This window comes from Lontra canadensis, unplaced genomic scaffold, assembly GCF_010015895.1.
Source record: "Lontra canadensis isolate GAN:19392208 unplaced genomic scaffold, GSC_riverotter_1.0 scaffold2, whole genome shotgun sequence".
Taxonomy (NCBI): domain Eukaryota; kingdom Metazoa; phylum Chordata; class Mammalia; order Carnivora; family Mustelidae; genus Lontra; species Lontra canadensis.
The window spans coordinates 48,183,405-48,209,053 of record NW_022630996.1 but is presented as its reverse complement, the minus strand read 5'-3'; the positions used below and the strand labels follow the sequence as shown (position 1 = coordinate 48,209,053).

At 34.8% G+C, this 25,649-nt stretch overlaps 1 protein-coding gene across 8 annotated transcripts in view; it reads left to right on the top strand.

The window, feature by feature from the left end:
• The window catches only part of HDAC9 (histone deacetylase 9), an 856,076-nt gene that overhangs the window by 787,931 nt on the left and 42,496 nt on the right, over window positions 1-25,649 (top strand). The window lies entirely within an intron of this gene.

The following is a 25,649-nucleotide window of genomic DNA, read 5'->3' as shown; positions in this document are numbered from 1 at the left end:
TCTCGACAAGTTCAGCTGCTTTTTTTTCAGTGGGGGAGTGGTCAGAATAAGTGATACCATGCAATATTATTTTTTCTGTGTCTGGCTTATTTCACTTAGTGTAATACCCTCCATGTTTGTCCATGTTATCAAAAAAAGACAAGATTGGGGCGCCTGGGTGGTTCAGTGGGTTAAAGCCTCTGCCTTCAGCTCAGGTCATGATCCCAGGGTCCAGGGATCAAGCCCCGCCACATCAGGCTCTCTGCTCAGTGGGGAGCCTGCTTCCTCCTCTTTCTCTGCCTGCCTCTCTACCTACTTGTGATCTCTCTGTCAAATAAATAAATAAAATCTTTTTTTAAAAAAGACAAGATTTTCTTCTTTATGAAAAATTGAATAATATTCTATTCAATTCAACAAAATTGATTGAATTGAATTGAATTGAATAATATTCTATTCAATTCAACAAAAATGTGGTGTATGTATGTGTATGTATGTGTATATATATATATACACACATATATATATATATATACACATACATACACATACATACACCACATTTTTTTATCGACTTATCTGTTGATGGACATTTTTTTAAAGATTTTATTTATTTATTTGACAGAGAGAGATACAATAAGAGAGGGAACATAAGCAGGAGGAGTGGGAGAAGGAGAAGCAGACCCCCCTGCTGAGCAGGGAGCCTGATGCAGGGGTTTATCCCAAGACCCCGGGATCATGACCTGAGCCAAAGGCAGATACTTAATGACTGAGCCACCCAGGCACCCCTGTTGATGGACATTTAGTTTGTTTCTGTACCTTGACAATTGTAAATAATTCTGCAATAAACATTGAAGTACAGATATCTCTTCAAGATAGTAATTTTGTTTCATTTAGCTATATACCCGGAAGTAAGATTGCTGGATCATACAGCATAAAACATGTAGTTTCAGTTTCTTGAGGAATATCCTCCTGTTTTCCATGGTGGCTATACATATTACCTTTCCAGCAACATTGCTCAAAGTTTCCCTCTTCTCCACATCCTCACCAGCATTTATCTATTTTCTTTTTGATAATACATGAGGTAATACCTCATTATGGTTTTGATTTGCATTTTCCTGATGATTACTGATATTGATCACCTTTTCATGTACATGTTGGCCATTTATGTCTTCTCTGAAAAAACTTCTAATTGGGCCTTTTGACCATTTTTAATTGGTTTATTTGGGGTTTTGCCTTTTTGTTTTTTTGCTGTTGTTTGTTTTTTGTTTTGCTGTTGAATTGTATGAGTTCTTTATATATTTTAGATATTAACCTCTTATAGGACATACGGTTTGCAAATATTTTCTCCTATTCCATAGGTTAAACCCTTTTCATTTTACTCACCTTTGCTGTCCAGAAGTTTTTAAGCTTGATGTACTCCCACTTTGTTTGTTTGCTTACTTTTGTTGCCTTTACTTTTGGTGTCAGATCCAAAAAAACATTGCCAAGGCTAATGTCAAGGAGATTACCCCCTATGTTTTCTTTTAAGAGTTTTATTGTTTCAAATCTTATATTTACATTTTTAATGTTTTAAATTGATTTTTGTGTGTGATGTAAGATTGGAGTTCACTTTTTTTCTTTTTTGTACCAACATCATTTATTGAAGAGACTATTCCTCCATTGTATATTCCTGGATCCTTTGTTGAAAACTAATTCACCATATGTGCATGAGTTTATTTTGGGCCCTTTCTTCTTTCCATTGATCTGAGTGTCTGTTTCTAATGCCAGTACCATAGTGCATTGATTACTTGTAGTATATTTGAAATCAAGAAGTGTAATGACTCCAGCACTATTGTTCTTTCTCAGGATCCGTTCATGTGTTTGGGGTCTTTGTGGTATCATATGAGTTTTAGAATTTTTTTTCTATCTATATAAAAAAATACCTTTTAATAAGGATTGGATTGAATCTATAGATTGCTTTGGGTAATTTGAATGTTTTATTACCATTAACTCCTCTCATCAGTGAACATGGCATATTTGTTCTTACTTGTTTCTTCAATTTCTTTCATCAGTATCTTGTAGTTTTTGGTGTATAGACTTTTCATTTCCTTGGATACATTTATCTCTAAATGTTTTATTGTTTATGATACCATTGTAAATGGGATTGTTTTATTTCTTCTTCAGATAGTTCATTGTTGATACATAAAAACTGATTGTTTATGTTGATTTTGCCTTCTGCAACTTTACTGAATTTGTTTATTAACTCTAATAGTTTTGTGGTGGAATTTTTAGGGTTTTCCATATATATTGTGTCATCTGCAATTAGAGACCGTTTTACTTCTTCCTTTCCAATTTGTATACCTTTTATTTCTTTTCCTTGCTTAAATGCTCTAGATCATACTTAAAATACTATCTTGAATAAAGATAGCAAAAGCAGGCATCCTTGTCCTGTTCTTGATCTTAGGTAAGGTGTTAGCTCTGGGCTTGTCATATATGGCATTTTACTATGTCGAAGCATGTTCCTTCTATTCTGAATTTGTTGAAATTTTTTAATCATGAAAGATGTTGAATTTTGTCAGTTGCTTTGTCTGTATCTGTTGAGATGATCATATGACTTTTATCCTTCATTGTGTTAATGTATTGTTTCACATTGGTTGATTTGTGTATGTTGAACTGTTCTTACATCCCTGCAGTAAATCTTGATCACAGTGTATGGTCCTTTTGAAGTAATGTTGAATTCAGTTTGCTAATATTTTTGTTGAGAGTTTTTGCTGGTGTTCACCAGGGATATTGGAGTACAGTTACTTTCCCTGTAGTGTCCTTTATTGAGTGTTTTGCTGGTGTTCACCAGGGATATTGGAGTACAGTTACTTTCCCTGTAGTGTCCTTTATTGGCTTTGGTAACTGGGATTTACTGGCCTCCTAAAGTGAGTTCAGACATGTTACCACCTATTCAGTTTTGAAAAGGATGGATATTAGTACTTTAATATTTGGTAGAATTCACCAGTGAAGCCATCTGATTCTGGACTTCTCTGTTTTAAGAGGTTTTTAATTACTGATTCAGTCTCCTTACTAGTTATTGGTCTGTTCATATTTTCTATTTTTTCAGAATTCCATCTTGTAGAGTTTGTGTTTCTAGGAATTCATACATTTCTTCTATGTTATCCAACTAATTGATGTATAATCATTCATAGTAGTTTCTTTTGATCCTTTGGATTTCTGTAATAAGTCTTCTCTTTCAAATCTGATTTTATTAATTGAGGCTTTTCTCTTTTTTTCTTGGTCTAGTTAAAGGTTTATCAGTTTTATGTATCTTTTCCTAAAACCAGCTCTTAGTTGCATTGATTTTTTTATGTTGTTTGCTGCATCCCATAAGTGTTAGCATGTTGTGTTTCTATTTCATTTGTGTCAAGATTTTTAAATTTCTCTTTTCATTTCTTGATGCCTTGGTTGTACAGGAGCATGTTGTTAAATTACCACATATTTATGAGTATTCCAGTTTTCTTTTTGTCATTGATTTCTAGTTTTGTGCCATTGTAGTCAGAAAAGTTACTTGGAATGATTTCAGTCATTTAAAATTTGCTGAGACTGGTTTTATGGCCTAATATATGATTTTTCTTGGAGAATATCCTATATGTGTTTGAGAATAATGTATTTTCTGCTGTTGTTGGGTAGAATGTTCTGTATATGTCTTTTAGGTCCATATGGTCTAAAGCATCATTTAAGTCCAGCATTTCTTTATTGATTTTCTCTCTGGCTGACCTATACATTATTGAAAGTGGGGTATTAAAGTCCCCTAATATTGTATTTATGTGTATTTCTTTCTTCAGATCTGTTCATATCTGCTTTATAAGTTTAGCTGCTCCTATGTTGGGTGCATATTTGCAAGTGTTATATACTCTTGATGAATTGACCTCATTGTCATCATATGACATTCTTTGTCTCTTATTACAGTTGTTAACTTACAGTCTATTTTTTCTGATATAAGCATACTTATTCCTGCTTTCTTCTGGTTTCCACTGGCATGAAATATCTTCTCCATCCCTTCATTTACAGTCTGTGTATCCTTAAATCTGAAGTTATTCTCTTGTAGGCAGCATATAGTTAGGTCTTATTTTTGTACTCATTCAACCACTCTATGTTTTTTGATTAGAGATTTTAGTCTGTTAAATTTGAAGTAAGAATTGATAGGTACAGTCTTACTGTTGCTATGTTACTGTTTTCTGGCAGTTGCATAGTCCTTTCTTCCTCTCCTGCTATCTTTTTTTGTGCATTGATGATTTCCCGTAGTGTTATGTTTTGATTTCTCTGTCTTTTGCATACTTCTATAGGTTTTTGCTTTTGATTACCATGAGGCTTGCAAGTATCTTCTAATAGTGTATTTTAGGCTGCTAACATTCTAACTCTAATGTATATAGAAACTACATTTTTACACTTCCCTCCCACAATTTATGTTTTTGATATCACAGTTTATAACTTTTTATATTGTGTATTCATTAACAAATTACTGTAGTTATAGCTATTTTTAATACTTTTGTCTTTTAAACTTTACACTAGAGTTATAAGTGATTTCCCACTAGCAAAATAATATTAGAGTATTCTGAATTTAATTACATGTTTACTTTTATCAGTGAATTTTATGCTTTCAAACATTTTTATGTTATTAGTATTCTTTCATTTCAGCTTGAGGATCTTCCTTTAACAACTCTTGTAAAGGCAATCTAATTCTGATGAATACTTCAGCTTTTGTTTGTCTGCAAAACTGTATCTATCCTTCACTTCTTAATGACTGCTTTTTTGGGGTAGGGTATTTTTTTTATTTAATTTAATTTTATTTTTTATAAACATATAATATATTTTTATCCCCAGGGGTACAGGTCTGTGAATTGCCAGGTTTACACACTTCACAGCACTCACCTTAGCACATACCCTCCCCAATGTCCATAATCCCACCCCCCAGCCCCCCTCCCCCCAGCAACCCTCAGTTTGTTTTGTGAGATTAAGAGTCACTTATGGTTTGTCTCCCTCCCAATCCCATCTTGTTTCATCTACTCTTCTCCTACCCCCTTAACCCCCCATGTTGCATCTCCTCTCCCTTATATCAGGGAGATCATATGATAGTTGTCTTTCTCTGATTGACTTATTTCGCTAAGCATGATACCCTCTAGTTCCATACACATCATCACAAATGGCAAGATTTCATTTCTTTTGATGGCTGCATAGTATTCCAGTGTGTATATATACCACATCTTCTTGATCCATTTGTCTGTTGATGGACATTTAGGTTCTTTCCATAGTTTGGCTATTGTAGACATTGCTGCTATAAACATTCGGGTGCACGTTCCCCTTCGGATCACTATGTTTGTATCTTTAGGGTAAATACCCAGTAGTGCAATTGCTGGGTCATAGGGTAGTTCTATTTTCAACATTTTGAGGAACCTCCATGCTGTTTTCCAGGGTGGTTGCACCAACTTGCATTCCCACCAACAGTGTAGGAGGGTTCCGTGGGGTAGGGTATTTTTGATCAGCAGTTTTTTCTTACTGCACTTTGAATATATCATGCCACTCCTTTCTGGTCTCTGCTGAGGTTTCTGCTGAGAAATCCACTCTTAAACTTAATGAGAGTCCCCTATCTGTGACAAGTTGCTTTTCTCTTGGTGTTTTTAAGATTCTCTCTTTGTCTTTAACTTTTGAAAATTTAATGTTCCTTCATGTGGGTCTCTTTAGATCCATCTAATCTGGTACTCTTTGGGATTTCTATATTTGGATATCTGTTTCTCTCCCAGGGTGAGGATAATTTTTAACCACTATTTCTTCAAATAAGTTTTCTGTCCTTTCTCTTCTCCTACTGAAACTCCTGTAATTCCTTTGATTTGCTTCATGGTGTCCTATAAGTCCTTTACGCTATCTTTACTGTTTTTCATTCTTTTTTTTTTCTTTTTGCTATTTTGACTGGATGAGTTTCACTGACCTGTCTTTGAATTCACTTATCTTTTCTTTCATTTTATCTAGTCTGCTCTTGAACTCTTCTGTTGAATTTTTCAGTTCAGTTATTTTATTCTTCAGTTCTGTGATTTTTGTTTGGTACCTTTTAATATTCTCAGTCTCTTTCTTGATATTTTCACTTCGTTCCTGTGTTGCTTTCCTGATCTCAGTGACCATCTTCACAGCTGTTTTTTTTCCCCTTTTAATTCAATTTAGTTAACGTCTGGTATATTATTATTTTTAGGGGTAGAATTTAGTTATTCATCAGTTGCATATAACACCCAGTACTCCTTATATCATGTACCCTCCTTAATGCCCATCACCCCATCACCCCATCCCCCCAGCCATATCCCCTTCAGCAACCCTCAGTTTGTTTCCTATAGTTAAGAGTCTCTTATGGTTTGCCTCCCTCTCTGTTTTTATCTTATTTTATTTTTCCTTCCCTTCCCCTATGTTCATGTACTTTATTTCTTAAATTCCACATGAGTGAAATCATACAGTATTTGTCTTTCTTTTACTGACCTATTTTGATTAGCATAATACACTTTAGTTCCATCCACATCATTGCAAATGGTGAGATTTCATTCTTTCTGATAGCTGAGTAATATTCCATTTTATATATAGTACATGTAATTTGTATATAATGTGTTTGTGTGCACACACCATATCTTCTTTATCCATTCATCTGCCGATGGACATATGGGGTCTTTCCATATTTTGGCTATTGTGGACATTGCTGCTATAAACATTGAAGTAGATGTGCCCCTTTGAATCACTATTTTTGAGTCCTTTGGATAAATACCTAGTAGTGTAGTTGCTAGGTCACAGGGTAGCTCTTCTTAACCTTTTTGAGGAAATTTCATATGGTTTTCCAGAGTGACTCTTTATTTTTTATAGTGAATATATACAAGTGTTAAGACTGTTTTATATGTTTACCTTTTTTCATGAACTTACAATATGACCACTTACAAAATAAACATAAACAAAATCATTTTTTAAATTTGTCATGCATATTATTTTTTAACAGTGACTTATGCTTTTGTCTCTGGTATTTATGACGGGAGAAAAAGTGTTTTTTTTCTTCCGCATGCTGAACACCTAGGTTTTATTGTCACCTTTATCTTACAAATCTGTAGTACTTCAACATGACTATTATGCCTTATCTATTGAATTAAATATGTACATTTTTCCTAAGGAAAAGATGAGAAAGAAAACTTGAGCAATCTTTAAGTCTTTACTCTGTTGTGTAATTTTAGACAGCACAATAACTCAAGGATGTTGCCATCTAATGATTATTATTATTAGTGCATTGCTATTTCAGATCACACAAAGTTCAGAATGTCTAATATTTTCCAAATATTAGAGTCCTTCTGAGTTTCCTGTGAACAAATGATTTAAAAAATAATGTTGGGCATTTTTTTTTACACGTATGGCAATAAAGAAATGCAAAAAAAAAAAATGCTACTTCTGTCTTGTCAGTTAATGTTGAGCTGCTCTATTTGCCTACCAGAAAACATATTTTGCATATTCACCTACAGTCTCAACTTACTTGATTTTAAATATGGAAACATTTTAGAGAAGCAGACTGGTTTTAATATTTACATTATAAAGCTTATGCCAGATGTGCAGAAAATCACAGTAGGTTGTGGATTGTGGCTCCATGGATGATTGACCTGCTCAGAAAAAAATGTTACCCAGTTGCAAAAGCCAAGTACTTTTCCAACTATGTGAAAGGAAATTATGGATTTCACTGGCTCTCTTTGAGCACATTCATTCAAATGAGATTCTATTTCTTTGTGCTAGTAATCTTTACACTTGGCCTACTTTATTCTTCCAAGGGAGGATTTCCAGTGAGAGTGGAATAATTTTTTTGGTGTGGTCTCTTTCTTTAAGAGATGACTTATTTCAGAATACATTCTAGTCAGTTGTGTGAGTTACATGGTTTTCTTAATTTGTCTGAATATACTAAAAAGCTAAATGGTTGTGTTTTGTACCTTCCTTCCACTACATGAACTTTTGACTGGGATGTCTGTGGTCATTTTATTATACGGGCCATGCCTAGAGCTCAAACAGACTGTTTTTGTAGAGTAATTAGTGACATTGCTTTAGAACATTATCCCCTAATTTAAAGTTTGGGCCCTATTCTCAAACCTACTGTACCTTTTCTCTGCATTTTTAAAAAGACCAGGCTTGAGATAGAGGAAGGGATAAAAATGTCATTGGTCGGTCTTAAACATGATCATGTGGATGTGTAGGCACCAAAAATTCCAGTAAATTACAACTGAAATGATTATTTTTTGCTATATTGACAGTTTAATCAACTGTAATATCTGGACATCTTGTAGTAAATTTGCTTTAGTTATTATAATACCCTAAATACCACCTTGTCTTCTTTCATTGACTATCTTTAATTGCATAAGCACAATCTAAAATTTGTGTATCGTGAACTAAAGGAAGACAAGTTTAAATGATCTCTGATTTTCTGTATCTTTTTTTCCATTGAGGTTTCTTTGGAATATAAATAAGATTATAAATTTCCCCACAAGATACTTTAAGGGAAACAGATGGATTTGGTATATTGAACTTTGAAAGGTAAATTTTGGTATGTCACATCTATCAGTATGCAGAGGAACAAAGCTTAAGAAAAGAAAGATATTTTTTGTTAATGAAAAATGGAAGAAAAATACATGTGTGTTGTGCATTATAATTCATTTGAAAAAAGGAAATGAAAATGTAATACTTGAAACAACTTAAGAAACAAAGAGTTCTTCTCACTTTCATTGACAATATAATTTATAATCCAAGGTCTGGCTTTCTATATATTTTTTCCAGTTCAAAGGTCATCATGACTAACAGCATGACTGCATTGAAGTTTTAAATTTCATTCTTTTAGAAAAAAATAATATATAATAAGGCATATTGCATGTACCTCATCATTTTAAAAAGTGCATACATATAGTTTTCACAGTAGTTTTATGTAGTAAGGTCTAGGTAAGAGAATTTTTTAAAAAATCTTTCAAATACCAATTATTGCGATTTCAAATCCCAGTTTCCCTCCAAACTCCCTTTTCAAGTGATTAATAGGGCAATTATAACTTATTATCTGGCATTTCACTTTTACAAATAGTAAAATGTAGTAAAGCTTTAGCTTAAAATATTGGCAGAACCTACCTTGGCTTCTCAACACTGAATGTGCAAATGAACTCAAATTAGGAAGGTCAAGAAGGGCCTTTTTGAGGTACTCTGCACTTTGTCAGATGTATTTATTCATGTGTAGAAGATTAGAATTCATAAACATTTTGCCAGTTTTTTGAATGCTGTTTCTTTTCCTTGTTGTTCTTGGCCAGGCCATGTCAGTACAGCAAAATGCTGCTTCATATGACTTATTATCAGCAGAATAATATGTATTACATAACTCAAAGGAATTATAAAATCAGCAGGAACTTTTGGCTCTGCATCTTAGTGTAAATATATAGATGGGTACCAAAAAAACTTAATTTTTTAAAAATTAAGTTATCTGAGTGATGCAACCAAAATAGGTATTTTTCCTTTTAAATATTTTTTATCATGAAAATGATCTAGTTACCAAAACATCTTTTACCTGTCCTTTTAAGAAATATGCACAAGGTCAGTCAAAATAATACAGTATTGGATTAAAACTGGTTTAAGCATGGTACAGAAAATTCCTTGAGGCAACTGACTTTGAAGACATACCTTAAGTGCATTTTTTTTTCTTTTTCTTGGCAAAGATCAGAACTTAGATTTATCAGTCCAATCAGTGTATGATGAATATTTTTGAATTTCTTCAGTGAAGCACTTAGAAACAGCAGCTTGGGGTTTGCAAGAAATTGAAGTGACTATCTTAATCAGAAGAGTCAGGCTGCTTGAAATGGCGTCAGAGATCTTTATGCAAATAGTTACATCATTTTTAGAATCAGTAATAGAAATATGTGTGAGGTTCTCAGGGAAAATGATTTTGGTAGTCTGCATTTGTGCTGGTGGCGGTGGCAGCAAACAGTGGCACAGTTAATTTAAGGACAAATTTGTCTACTGTTATGCAAAGCCAATTAACAGCACCCTGGGTTGCTTGCCCTGAAGGAAATGTTTCCAAGAGGTGAGAAAAGCTTAAGCTGTTGGCATTCCTATGGAATCTAAAACGAAAACATTGAAAAACTTTAGGCAGGTAAAAGAAAGGGGAGGACATATAGTAGGAAGAGCCTTGGGTAGTAAATTGGAAACATGGCCATTAAAAGGCCACCTGTCAAAACAGAATAAATAACTGTTTTAAGCTTGTTAGAGAAAAAAACAAATTGCTGTCAATGTGGAAGTTGTTGGGATGATGCTACAGCCTCTGGTACGAAAGGTTCAGCCCTTATATTTGAGTCTATGGCATGTTTTTTCTTTTTTTAAAATGTTTTTTATTTGAGTAGAGTTGACAAACAATGTCAACATTGGTTTCAAGGGTATAGCAAGGATTCAGCCTTTTGCTATGTTGTGCTCTGCTCACTGCAAATGTAGCTGCCATCTGTCACCATATGAAGTATTAAAATATCGACTAGTTTTTTTTTTACATCTCCTTCACTCTTATTAAGGTTTGTCTTTTACTCATTCCTTCATTCCTTCTTCTTCTCCCTTTCTCCCTCCCTCTTTCTTTTCTCTCTTCCTCTTTCTCTCCACCCCCCTTTCAAATTTTTATTTATTTATTTGAGAGAGAGAGAGAGCACAAGCAAGAAGAGGGACAGAGGGAGAGGGAGAAGCAGACTGCCCACTGAGCAGGAAGCCTGGTGCAGGCTCGATCCCAGGACCTTGGGATTATAACCTGAGCCAAAGGCAGACACTTAACCAACTGAACCACCCAGGTGCCCCTCTTTTCCCTCCTTCCCTCCCTTCTTCCCTCCTTTTTTACCTTCCTATCTTTTTTTATTTCCCACTTTCCCTTCTTGCCTTCCTCTCTCTGTTTCTTTTTCTCCTTTCCCCTCTTCTTTATAACTGCAATCTTCTGTTGAGTGGCTCAGCTGTTTTTTTTCTGACTTGGATTTCAGCAGCAGTGGTTACACTTAGTGATTGTATATGTTGATATCTTCCCAAGGTGACTTTTTGCTCTAAAGATGCTGAAAAAGTCCCTTGAATTAACTCTAATAGGTGTTGACAACTACCCCTGAGGTGAACTCTGGAGATGGTACTGTCCAAGTTGGTCATCAGGGGTTTGTTTGCTTTAGATTTTAAATAAAGAAGTTTTGCCATCTTTTCATCCTTTAGATTATGTATGACCGACTCCATTGGGGAATTGGTGTGAATCTGGCAAAGCTTACAATCTCGTAAATAGTTGGAATTCATGAGTAGAGAAAGGGAGAATTGAATACAGGGACAATGTATGATAATTCAGAATACATTTTTCTAAGGTTTTTTTCTTAGACTGAATCCTATCCATTTTCTGAAAGAGAATGTAGGAATAAAGAGAGTAAATATGTTTTGGAAAATATTATTTAAAGATACTTTCTGTTGTAGATATGGCCTATGATATTACATTTCTTATATTCTATAAGGTTTATAAGAAGCTGAGCCAAAGTGATATCTGGATACTTTTGTTGTTGTTATCTGTTTTAGCAAATGCCAAATAAAGTAGAAGATAACTGGTAATTCAAAACTCCGTCATGTAGATGTTATATACTGTTTGTCTTTAGGATTTCCAGAAGGTGTTAAAAGGAATGTGGGCTAAGAACCTATATACTTCATAGGGTTCCAATTACCAATAAAAGAAAGAAAGCATTTTTTTTTCAGTGGTGAAACAGACATATTTCAACATTCCTTTATCTTCCCATTCATTCAGTAGTCTTTTATTGGACATCTATTTTTTTCCCCAAAAGTTCTAATACAAGTAACATTAAAAGCAATATTAACAAAATACCTTAGGAATTTAATAATAGGACCTTTTATATTTAACTATGAGGATGGAGGAATATTTTAATAGAGATAACATTTAACCTTGGTCTTAAATAAAAATGAGATTTTGACAAGCAAAAATCAAAGGAAAGGATTTATCTGTTATAGTAAAATTACATAGATAAAGACATTAAGACTTCTTGAAATTGTGGGTGGCTCTGTTTTGGGTTTGTTTTGTTTTTGGCAGAGAAAAGGCTACTTTGAATAGAATAAAAGTAAATAATGAGGCTGGATCAGTGGTATGGAATATGATAAGGAATTGGAATTTCTGTGGAAAATATGGAAGACTTAAACAAGCATCATACTTTGGGGTAAAATAACAACAAAGTATGTAATTTTTGAAAAAGACAGACTCTCATATAAGAAAAAAAAAGAGTTTCTTAAGGAAATAATCATTAGGCAAAGTTTTCCTCTTATTATCAATAAACAGAACAATAGTCCATCAGTGATATGTTGGAGCTCTCAGTGGCTTGTGAAAGCCGTGTGTGTATATCTCTACTCAAATCTGAGTTCAGTCACATCACACTGGTATCTTGAAATAGGCGTTGGTGGGAATATTTATAGCATGGAATTCAGCAAATACTACAAATTACAGCCATTTCTGTTAAACATTTACCAGCACACCACTGCTACATGATGTGAAACAGGTCTTCTTAGCAGAAAAATTGACATTGGAAAAGAGTATAGTACAAATCTTTTTTACTAAACAAACAAACAAACAAAAGCCCCAAGGAAAAGCAGCTTAAAAATGCAAATTAGATTAAAGAGAAAATTTAAAAACACATGCAGAGGGGAAAAAAATAGGATCGAAGACAATCAAACAGGATGACTTACCAAGTATAACTATCAAATTTAAGCTTATTTGAAAAACAAGGACAAGAAAACAAGGTTTTTGGCATATAGAATGAATTAAGCCTTCATTATAAAAGTTAATATCTAAACTCTGGGCATTGTGTTAGGAAACTACACATAAAGCACTGAGCAGACTTCCCTTCAATGTTACTGAAACTTCATTTTAACATGCACCTATTTATTTATTTATTTATTTATTTCCCTAACTCACCTGTGGTTTGAAATGTTTTCTCATTGTATTGCACATCTATAATCTTACCTCAGGACTTAAAAATATTGATAGTGTGAATTATCCAATTTATTGCATTCATTATCCTCTTCCCAGTAGACCACTACGCCTCCTTTTCACCTTTAAGTTCATTTTTAATTACTTAGCTAGTTCTTACTACAGGTGTTTAATTATGCCACGAAGTCCAAACTTGCCCTAGTTCAATATCATAGAAACTATGGGGTACTATTTGAATATGATAATGAATAGAGGGACTTCTTCATAATCTTCCTTCTTCCATTCATTAGCTGATATTTTGTGTCATGGTAGCTTTTTTTTTTTTTAGTGTTATTTATTTTACAGAAAGAGATTTGGTGGGGGCAGTAGGGGGAAGGGTTGGAGAAGGTTTGAGGAGAGAATCCCCAAGCAGACTCCCCTCTAGCACAGAGCCTGATATTGGGCTCATCCCACAACCCTTGAGATCATGACCTGAGCAGAAACCAAGAGTCAGACGCTCAACTGATTGAGCCACCCAGGTGCCCCAGTGTTACAGTAACCCCAGCATTAAATAGAGCAATGACCTCAATAATAATCTCAGATTTTAGCCTGCGTGTCCCTCTTATTTTGTTCAAGGTGCCTTTAATATCTTATGTGGGCTGCATGGTCATGACTTACCCTTTGTTTCTTGGTTTTCCTGATACTCTCATAAGACTTGTTAGATTTATATCATTCCTCTTGGCCAGAGATGTTTCTTTATTGCCATGTGATATCACCCTTTATTATCCACATGTAGGTAGGATTCAGGCAGACTCAGTCTGAATAATCTTAGTAGTCTGTCAGTCTAGTAACTTGATTATCAATGGAATCCATCCTCATTTAGTTCCCCCCCTCAATCTGTTTGGTCAAGGATTTCAGTGACTTCAAATGAATAAAAGGGATCATTTTGAAAGTGACTCATGAATCACAATGTAGATAAAATTATAACCAGATTTACTTAAGCAATCAAATTAAACATGTATAGCTAATTGCAAACATCTCTAAGACAATTAGTTAAATGAAGGTTGAGTTTTAACCCCCAATCTCTCCTCACTGGGGAATTGATAATATAGTTCATCTGCCTGGAAGGTCAGGTCTATGTGGCAAACTACTTCCCTTATCCTCTTGGTCTTGATCATCATATTCTTCCAAAGTTCTGCAATATCTTTGATCCTGACAACTAAACCCTTTCTGAATTTTTTTCTGTGTTGCTTTGCATCTCTCAGTCCCTTTTTAAGTGAATTTGTAGCCTGTATCTAAGAATACAACTTGTTGTTTTTGCTGAAACACTCATAGTCTCACTTTTTTCCTAAAATGCACAATAGTGTAGTAGAAAAAATACGGACTCAAGAACCAGACTTAGTTTCCCTATTCCTTATGTCAGAAAACATACTCTCTTTTTTAAATGTCTTTAACTCTAAAGTATAATATTCAGAAAACTGTATAAGGTATGAACGTACAACTCAATGAAATACTACAAATCAAGCACATATATAATCATCAACCAAGTCAGGAAATAAAATAATCTCATCACTTCAGTAGGCCCCATATTTTCTTTCCCAATTAGTACTCCCTTTCTCTTTTCTGAAAGTAACCAATTTCCTGTTTTCTAACATAATAAATTTATCTATTTTTTTAACTTTACATACATGAAACCATATATATATCTCTTTGTATATAACTTCTTTTGCTCAGTATGATGTTTGTGAGACTCATCCATGTTATTGCAACTAGCTATAGTTCATTTGTTTGTACTGTTATATAGTACTACACTTCATAAAAAGAATAGGAAAATACCATAGTTTGTTTATTCTACTTACATTTTTTAAATTTATTCTACTTTTAATGAATATAGGGAATTTTTCAGTTTGGGGGCCATTACGTATAATGTTATAATGGATTTTATGTGTGTTTCTTGATGCATTTGTACACACATTTCTGCTGAATATATATCTAACAGAGGTATTGCTGGGTTGTGGGATTTGCGTGTGTTTAGTTGTTATAGATAATAACAAACTGTTTTCCATAGTGGTTGTCACAACTCATACTCCTACCAGTAGCATATGACTGTTCCGTTGTTCTGTATATTGCCTGTTTTATTGGTTCCATATATTGGTATTGTCAGTCTTTTAAAATTTTAGACATTATTTTTGATATGTGATAGTATATCATCATGGTTTTGTCTTGGCAAAATGCTAATGAAGTAAATCAGGTCTTCATTTACTTTTTGATTATTTGTATATTTCATTTTTGAAGTACTTATTAAGTCTTCTCTCCACTCTCAGGTTGTCATTTTTCCTACTGATTTGAGCAGTTCTTTATGGATTCTATTGTTGGTTAAATGTGTTGAAATATCTAATTATCCTTTTAATCATGTCCTTTGATAAGTAAAAGTAATTTTATTGTAGTACAAACCTATCATTTCCTTTATGATTAGTTTTTTTTGCATTCTTTTAAAGTTTTCTTTGTACCCAAAGCCATTCAAATATTCTCCTCAATCTTTCCTTAAAGCTTTGTTTTTTTTTTGTTGTTTTTTTTTTAAGATTTTATTCATTTATTTGACAGAGATCACAAGTAGGCAGAGAAACAGGCAGAAAGAGAGGAGGAAGCAGGCTCCCTGCTGAGCAGAGAGCCCGATGCGGGGCTCGATCCCAGGACCCTGGGATCATGACCTGAGCTGAAGGCAGAGGCTTTAACCCACTGAGCCACCCAGGCGTCCCCTAAAGCTTTGTTTTTGATTTCAACATTTAGCTGCACAGTCTATCAGGAATTGAATATTTATATGTAGCATGAAGTAGAAGTCAGTTTTTTTTTAATGTGGATATACAGTTGATCTTGTACCATTTATTAAAAAGTTCATCTATTCCTTATGGCCCCTATACAGATAAGTATCCTAGTCTGTATACTCATGGTGATGCTTTTCTATTCCACAGATCTGTTTGTCTGCTTGACATTATTAGATTGCCTTAACTACTGTGGTTATATAAGAAATCTTGATATCTGTTAGAAAAAAATCTCCCAGTTTTTTTTTGTCTTCAAGATAGTCTTGGGGCTACATTTGTCCCTTCTGTGTTTTCATATAAGATTTTAGAATCAGCTTGTGCAGTTCCACAAAAGACATATAAATTAATTTAGTTTATCAATAAAAGCAAAGATTATCACATTGTAATAAAAAGTGCTGTTTAAAGGGATACTTTCGATTGGGAGGAGTCAAGATGGCGGAGAAGTAGCAGCTGAGATTACTTCAGGTTGCGGGAGATCAGCTAGATAGCTTATCTAAAGATTGCAAACACCTACAAATCCAACGGGAGATCGAAGAGAAGAAGAACAGCAATTCTAGAAACAGAAAATCAACCACTTGCTGAAAGGTAGGACTGGCGGAGAAGTGAATCCAAAGGGACGGGAAGACAGACCCCGGGGGGAGGGGCCGGCTCCCGGCAAGCGGCGGAGCAACGGAGCACAAAATCAGGACTTTTAAAAGTCTGTTCCGCTGAGGGACATCGCTCCAGAGGCTTAACTGGGGTGAAGCCCACGCGGGGCCAGTGTGGCCTCAGGTCCCGCAGGGTCACAGAAGGATCGGGGTGTCTGAGTGTCGCAGAGCTCGCAGGTATTAGAACAGGGAAGCCGGCTACAGAGACGGAGCCGAGGAGTGAGCTCACAGCTCGGGCTTACCTTGAACCGGTCGCAGGCTCGGTGAGCTCGGAGCGCGGCTGGAGGCCAGGCAGACGGGAGTAATTGGACGCTGTTCCCTGAGGGCGCACTGAGGAGTGGGGCCCCGGGCTCTCGGCTCCTCCGGGCCGGAGACTGGGCGGCCGCCATCTTCCTTCCCGTCCTCCGGACTCTACGGAAAGCGCTCAGGGAACAAAAGCTCCCGAAAGCAAACCCGAGCGGATTACTCAGCCCGGCCCCTGGTAAGGGCGGTGCGACTCCGCCTGGGGCAAAGACACTTGAAAATCACTACAACAGGCCCCTCCCCCAGAAGATCAACAAGAAGCCCAGCCAGGACCAAGTTCACTTACGAGGAGTGCGGTTTCAATACCAAGGAGAGCAGCGGAATTCCAGAGGAGGAGAAAGCAAAGCACGGAACTCATGGCTTTCTCCCCATGATTCTTTAGCCTTGCAGTTAATTTAATTTTTTTTTCTTTTTCAATTTTTTTCTCTTCTTCTGCTAAATTTTTTTAAACTTTTACCCTTTTCTTTTTTAACGTTTTTTAACTAGTTTATCCAATATATATATATTTTTTCCTTTTTATATTTTTTTATTATTGGTTTTCTTTTTTTTATTTGTTTCTTTTTTCTTTTTTATTTTATTTTATTTTTTTCTTTCTGAACCTCTTTTTATCCCCTTCCCCCCCCCCTCACGATTTGGGATCTCTTCTGATTTGGCTAAAGCATATTTTCCTGGGGTTGTTGCCACCCTTTTAGTATTTTACTTACTCCTTCATATACTCTTATCTGGACAAAATGACAAGGCGGAAAAATTCACCACAAAAAAAAGAACAAGAGGCAGTACCAAAGGCTAAGGACCTAATCAATACAGACATTGGTAATATGTCAGATTTAGAGTTCAGAATGACGATTCTCAAGGTTCTAGCTGGGCTCGAAAAAGGCATGGAAGATATTAGAGAAACCCTCTCGGGAGATATAAAAGCCCTTTCTGGAGAAATAAAAGAACTAAAATCTAATCAAGTTGAAATCAAAAAAGCTATTAATGAGGTGCAATCAAAAATGGAGGCTCTCACTGCTAGGATAAATGAGGCAGAAGAAAGAATTAGCGATATAGAAGACCAAATGACAGAGAATAAGGAAGCTGAACAAAAGAGGGACAAACAACTATTGGACCACGAGGGCAGAATTCGAGAGATAAGTGACACCATAAGACGAAACAACATTAGAATAATTGGGATTCCAGAAGAAGAAGAAAGAGAGAGGGGAGCAGAAGGTATATTGGAGAGAATTATTGGAGAGAATTTCCCCAATATGGCAAAGGGAACAAGCATCAAAATCCAGGAGGTTCAGAGAACCCCACTCAAAATCAATAAGAATAGGTCCACACCCCGTCACCTAATAGTCAAATTTACAAGTCTTAGTGACAAAGAGAAAATCCTGAAAGCAGCCCGGGAGAAGAAGTCTGTAACATACAATGGTAAAAATATTAGATTGGCAGCAGACTTATCCACAGAGACCTGGCAGGCCAGAAAGAGCTGGCATGATATATTCAGAGTACTAAACGAGAAAAACATGCAGCCAAGAATACTATATCCAGCTAGGCTATCATTGAAAATAGAAGGAGAGATTAAAAGCTTCCAGGACAAACAAAAACTGAAAGAATTTGCAAACACCAAGCCAGCTCTACAGGAAATATTGAAAGGGGTCCTCTAAGCAAAGAGAGAACCTAAAAGTAGTAGATCAGAAAGGAACAGAAACAATATACAATAGCAGTCACCTTACAGGCAATACAATGGCACTAAATTCATATCTCTCAATAGTTACCCTGAATGTTAATGGGCTAAATGCCCCAATCAAAAGACACAGGGTATCAGAATGGATAAAAAAACAAAACCCATCTATATGTTGCCTACAAGAAACTCATTTTAAACCCGAAGACACTTTCAGATTTAAAGTGAGGGGGTGGAAAAGAATTTACCATGCTAATGGACATCAGAAGAAAGCAGGAGTGGCAATCCTTATATCAGATCACTTAGATTTTAAACCAAAGACTATAATAAGAGATGAAGATGGACACTATATCATACTCAAAGGATCTGTCCAACAAGAAGATCTAACAATTGTAAATATCTATGCCCCTAACGTGGGAGCAGCCAACTATATAAACCAATTAATAACAAAATCAAAGAAACACATCGACAATCATACAATAATAGTAGGGGACTTTAACACTCCCCTCACTGAAATGGACAGATCATCCAAGCAAAAGATCAACAAGGAAATAAAGGCCTTAAATGACACACTGGACCAGATGGACATCACAGATATATTCAGAACATTTCATCCCAAAGCAACAGAATACACATTCTTCTCTAGTGCACATGGAACATTCTCCAGAATAGATCACATCCTTGGTTCTAAATCAGGTCTTAACTGTTATCAAAAAATTGGGATCATTCCCTGCATATTTTCAGACCACAATGCTCTGAAGCTAGAACTCAATCGTAAGAGGAAATTTGGAAAGAACCCAAATATATGGCGACTAAACAGCATCCTTCTAAAGAATGAATGGGTCAACCAGGAAATTAAAGAAGAATTGAAAAAATTCATGGAAACAAATGATAATGAAAATACAACAGTTCAAAATCTGTGGGACACAACAAAGGCAGTCCTGAGAGGAAAATATATAGCGGTACAAGCCTTTCTCAAGAAACAAGAAAGGTCTCAGGTACACAACCTAACCCTACACCTAAAGGAGCTGGAGAAAGAACAAGAAAGAAACCCTAAACCCAGCAGGAGAAGAGAAATCATAAAGATCAGAGCAGAAATCAATGAAATAGAAACCAAAAAAACAATAGAACAAATCAACGAAACTAGGAGCTGGTTCTTTGAAAGAATTAATAAGATTGATAAGCCCCTGGCCAGACTTATCAAAAAGAGAAGAGAAAGGACCCAAATAAATAAAATCATGAATGAAAGAGGAGAGATCACAACTAACACCAAAGAAATACAGACAATTATAAGAACATATTATGAGCAACTCTATGCCAACAAATTTGACAATCTGGAAGAAATGGATGCATTCCTAGAAACATATAAACTACCACAACTGAACCTGGAAGAAATAGAAAGCCTGAACAGACCCATAACCAGTAAGGAGATTGAAACAGTCATCAAAAATCTCCAAACAAACAAAAGTCCAGGGCCAGACGGCTTCCCGGGGGAATTCTACCAAACATTTAAAGAAGAACTAATTCCTATTCTCCTGAGACTGTTCCAAAAAATAGAAATGGAAGGAAAACTTCCAAACTCATTTTATGAGGCCAGCCTCACCTTGATCCCCAAACCAGACAAGGATCCCATCAAAAAAGAGAACTACAGACCAATATCCTTGATGAACACAGATGTAAAGGGATACTTTCTGTAATATAATAATAAAGTTTGAATATACAGAAGTGAAGAAAAAATTAAGCTACAGAAATTAACTGGAGAGCTCATGTAGCTATATTAATATCAGATAAAGTGAACCTTAAGACAAAAAAGAACTAGAGATAGAGATGCTTCATAATGCTAAAAATATTCTATTAACTGAGAAGATGAAACAGTTCAAGAGTTATATATCTAGTAACACAGCTTCAAAACATATCAAGCAAAAACTGAAAAAACAAATGGAAAAATAATCAAAACCACAATCATAATGACGGATTTTAACACGCCTCTCAGAAACTGATTAAGAAAGAAGACAATAAAAATGAGGTATGTAGATTTAAATACTTTAATAAACTAGCCCTCATTAAAATATATAATAGGCCATACTCAGTAACTACAGAGTATCATTCCTTTCAAGGACTCTTACAGTGTTTTCAAGAACAAACCGTATTTGGGGGCATAAAGTAAATTTCAATAAATTTCAAATAATTGAATTCATACAGAGTATAACCTCTTACCACAATGAATTAAGCCAGAATCAGTATTACATAACACAAACAAATGGAAAGACATTCCTTGTTTATGGATTGGAAGACCTGATATTGTTAAAATGCCCATACTTCACACAGTGATCAACATTTCAGTGCAATCCCTATCAAAACCTCAGTGGATATTTTTTACAGAAATAGAACAAAAATGTTTAATTCATAAGAAACCACAAAAGACTACAAGTAAACAAATCAATCTTGAGAAAGAAGAACAAAGCTAGCGTCCTCATACCTCCAGCTTCAGTAATTAAAACAGTATGGCAGGGCCATAAAGACAAATTTGTAGACCAAGCAAACAGAATAGAAAGCACATATGTGGTCTTCAACTACGGTCCCAAGAATACATAATGGAGAGAGGATAGTCTCTTGAAGAAATGGTGCTGGGACAACTGGATATTCATTTATAAAAGAATGAAATTGGACCCTTATCTTACATCATACACAAAAATGAACTCAAAATGTATTAAGATTTAAATGTAAGATCCAAAACTAAAAAACTCCTAAAAGAAACCAGGGAAAATTTCATGACATTTGTCTTGGTAGTGATTTCATGGGTATGACACCAAAAGCACGGCAACAAAACCAAGCATAAACAAGTAGTACTACATCAAATTAAGAAGCTTTACAGGAAGGGACGCCTGGGTGGCTCAGTTGGTTGAGCGGCTGCCTTCGGCTCAGGTCATGATCCCAGCATCCTGGGATCGAGTCCCACATCGGGCTCCTTGCTCGGCAGGGAGCCTGCTTCTCCCCTGCCTCTGCCTGCCTCTCTGTCTGCCTGTTCTCGCTCACTCACTCTCCCTCTGTCTCTGACAAATAAATAAATAAAATCTTTAAAAAAAAAAAAAAGAAGCTTTACAGGAAAAAAAAGAACAGAGTAAAAAGGCAATCTGTGGAATTGGAGAAAATATTTGCAAACCAAATATATCTGATGAGATGTTCATCTCTACAATAAATAAGAACTCTTTAACAGCTCAGTAGGAAAATATACTAATAACCTAGTATTAAAATGGGCAAAGAACTTGAACAGAAATTTGTCAAAGAAGACATATTATGGCCACAAAGTATATGAGAAAATGCTTAATATCACTAATTGTCAATAAATGCAAGTCAGAACCACAGTGAGATATCACCTCACATCTGTCAGTATGACTGTTAACAAAAATGCCCAAAATGAGTATTGGCAAGAATGTGAAGAAAAGGGAACCCTTGCATTCGTGTTGGTGGGAATGCAAAATGCTCTGAAAAACAGTATACAGGGCCCTCAAAAAATTAAATATGGAACTTCCATATGATATAGCAATCCTCCTTTTGAATATTTATCCAAAAGAATCAACATCAGGATCTTGAAGAGATAATAACACTCCCATGATCATTGCAGCACTATTTACCAAGGACAAGATGTGGACACAAACTAAATGTTCACTGGCAGATGAATGAATAAGAAAATGTGGTCTATACATACAATGGAATACTATTCAGCATTTAAAAGGAAAGAAATTTTGCAATATGTGAAACATGAATGAACCTTGAAGCCATTATGCTAAGTGAAATAATCCAGTTGCAGAAAGCAAATATTACATGATTCCGCTTACATGAGGTATCTAGAATAATCAAATTCATAGCATCAGAAAATGGAATGGTAGTTGTCAGGGGCCAGAGGGAAGAGAAATGAGGAGTTCCTAATCAATGAGCATGAAATTTCAGTCAAGCAAGATGAATAATTATGCTCTAGTGATCTGCTCTATGACATTTTACCTATAGTCAACAATAATGTATTGTACACTTATGTATGTAAAGTGAATGTGGGGGATATAAATGTGTATATTAGAATAGAAAGTTTAAATGTAAAGATAGAAGCATACAACTGAAGAAGTTAAAAAATCAAAGCAATAAATTAAATATGAAGTAAGCAAAAGAAGTATAGAGAGGAAATAATAAAATGCAAAACATGTATAATATATGATTTGTAAAAGTCTACGTTTCGTTCTTTGAAATAATTAACAAAATTGATAGAACTCTAGGAAGAATGATTGACAAAGAACAGTTATGCATTACCAGTACTCAAAGTGAAAAAGGGGGTTTTATTACAGATTTTAATGTATTAAAGAAAAATTGTTATGTAAAAAAAAAAAGTTGAAATTTTACTTGAAATGGAAAATTTCTTACAAAACTACAGCTTTGCAAAAACCAAGTCAGAAAGATGGAAAATTTGAATGGCACTGTAATTATTAATGAAATTGAATCTTGAATGCCAAATTTACCAAGAGAAAATACTAGACCCCTATAGCTTTGTCAGTGAATTCTATAATTTATACTGTTTTAGAGTAAAGGGAGGGAGAGGATGGGAAGAACACTTGACAGCTGATTTCTTGAGACCAATATTATATGATACCTCAAACTTAAAAGAACATTATAAGAAAGGACTATTATAAGAAAATCTTGCACATAAGCATAGCAGCCAAAACACTAAGCAAAATATTAGCCATTTGTCAGTATCTTAAAAACCCATAACAAAGTTGTATTTAAGCCAGGAACATATTAACGTTCCAAAATAAGGGGTGTCTGGGTGGCTCCAGTGGTTATGCACCTTCCTTCTGCTCTGGTCATGATCTCCAAGTCCTAGGATCCAGCCCTAGCCCGGCTCCCTTCTCAACGGGGAGTCTGCTTCTCCCTCCACCTCTCCCCTCTCCCTTGTGCTCTCTCGCTCCACCTTTCTCTCAAATGAATAAGTAAAATCTTCAAAAAAAAATTCCAAAATAAGTAATTATAATTTGTTACATTGAGAGAATGATAAAGAAGTACGCCATTTCAATAGATGCTTAAAAGTCAGTTAATAAATTAAACACCCCATTAAGATAACTACTTTCGAAAAACTGGGAATAAAGGGAAAATTTATTAACTTGATAAAGGATATCTACAAATGTTCTACAGTATTCATCAGATTTAAGGGGGAAATATGGGAATTTTTCATTGAAATCAAAAATTGGGCAAAGATGCTCACTTTTATTGCTTTGTTTTAACATTGCACAGTGGTCCTAGACTGTGCAATAGGGTAGGAAAAAAATAAAAAGAGGATAGGAGTAAACAAATCTGTTATTTTTTATGGATGATATAATTGTGTATATAGAAAATCTATACAAGATTATTCATATATACATTACTGGAATTAATAAGTTTAAAGAAACTGATGCTCAGGGCGCCTGGGTGGCTCAGTGGGTTAAAACTTCTGACTTTGGCTCTGGTCATGATCTCAGGGTCCTGGGATCAAGTCCCGCATCGGGCTCTCTGTGTAGCGGGGAGCCTGCTTCCCCCTCTCTCTGCCTGCGTCTCTGCCTACTTGTGATCTCTGTCTGTCAAATAAATAAATAAATAAAATCTAAAAAAAAAAAAAAGAAATTGATGCTCAATTTAAAAATCAATTAAAGTTTAAAAATCAATTAAAATATCAATTAAAATCAATTTATTGATTTAAAAATGAATCATTGCTGTTGTTATTCCTAGTCTTTCACTCTAAACCATACCCCAACGATAGCAGGCAACCAAGAGGGAGAACATATTCCACTTATGTCTCTTAGCTCTGGAGGGTCAAATAAAGGCAGCCTCCTCACGTTTTCTTTCAATTAATCTTTCCTTCATTCATTCAACATTTTAAAAAATACCCACCTTATCCCAAGTTCTATCTTTGCCTTTAAATGGCTCACAACAAAATAGAAAATGACAGAGATGACTTACCACAATAATGTGTAGAGTAAACAAGAATATTTGGTGGAAAGAAAGCACAGAGATGGAAGTAATTTGCTCTATCAGAATTTTAGAAAAGATATCACAGAGAGGGCAATATTTATGTTGGTCTTTGGATGATTTAGTAAGGTTTCACCCATTCAAATAAGGATAGAGAAAATTGAATTTAGCAGAAACAGAACAAATAAAGGCATTAAAGTGTGAAATGCTTGACATATTTGGGAAACATAAAAGCTAACAAGAGTAGTTAGATTCTTTGCTTGATTAACGTATACATCTATCCTCATGTACTTATTTGCAAAATCTTTATTTAGCTTTGTTCTGTTCTGAATCATGAAAATAATAAAGTTGATTTTCATGTCTCATGAGTACAGAGTAAGTTTTAAGACTCTTACTCAGAGACTTCTCCAAGGATACTCTTGCCTATTTCTATAAATGCATCTTAGCCAACTAAAATGACTTTTGATTATTTAAATGATTTGATTCTAAAGAATATGAAAATTACTTACTTACTACATTATAACAGTCACAATTTTATGGTGTTTCAAAATAGCTGTATACTTAGAAATTACATGATAGGTAAAACTTACCAAATTATCTGAAGTACATCAATATGGTATTGCCACTTTGTGTAAAAAATGTAGAAAAATAAATGTCCCTGTCACAGAGTCAGAAAATTTCTATAAAGTTCTATAAGTAATGGTTGCATTTAAGCTTTAGACCTAATAAAGCTGCATGAGAACTTCATGTGTCAAGAGATTGTGTTAAAAATACCTAGTGTATCTTATTACTCCATGATAATAATTATTACTTGATGGAATAGCATGATGGGTGTGAGATATTTTCTACATCTGCATCGGCTTTATCTTTTTTAAAATACAAAAGTACTCTGATTTACATAAAATACATGCTTATTTTTTAATAACTCTGACATTGATTAGCCTCAGTAGGCAATGATTTTGCCCAAATTTAAGAAAAATGACTATCCATTTAGTATTATTTCATTACAGTTAGTTATTAGATTACTAATTATGACCAATACTTATAAATATTTGTTAAATAGCTGCTTTAATCAGATGTTTTTAGTGCTTTTAATTGTGAATGATTATATGTGCTGCCAAAGCAAGCACATTAATTGTGAATGATTAAATCAGCACTCTAGAAAAGACAACTCAGTTCTGTGGTCCCTCTGTCAAGGTTTTAATTTTATGAAAACAGACTCTAAATGTCATTTGCCTTCTTGTCAGTTCAGCGTATTACCTATTATCTTCTCTGCAGAG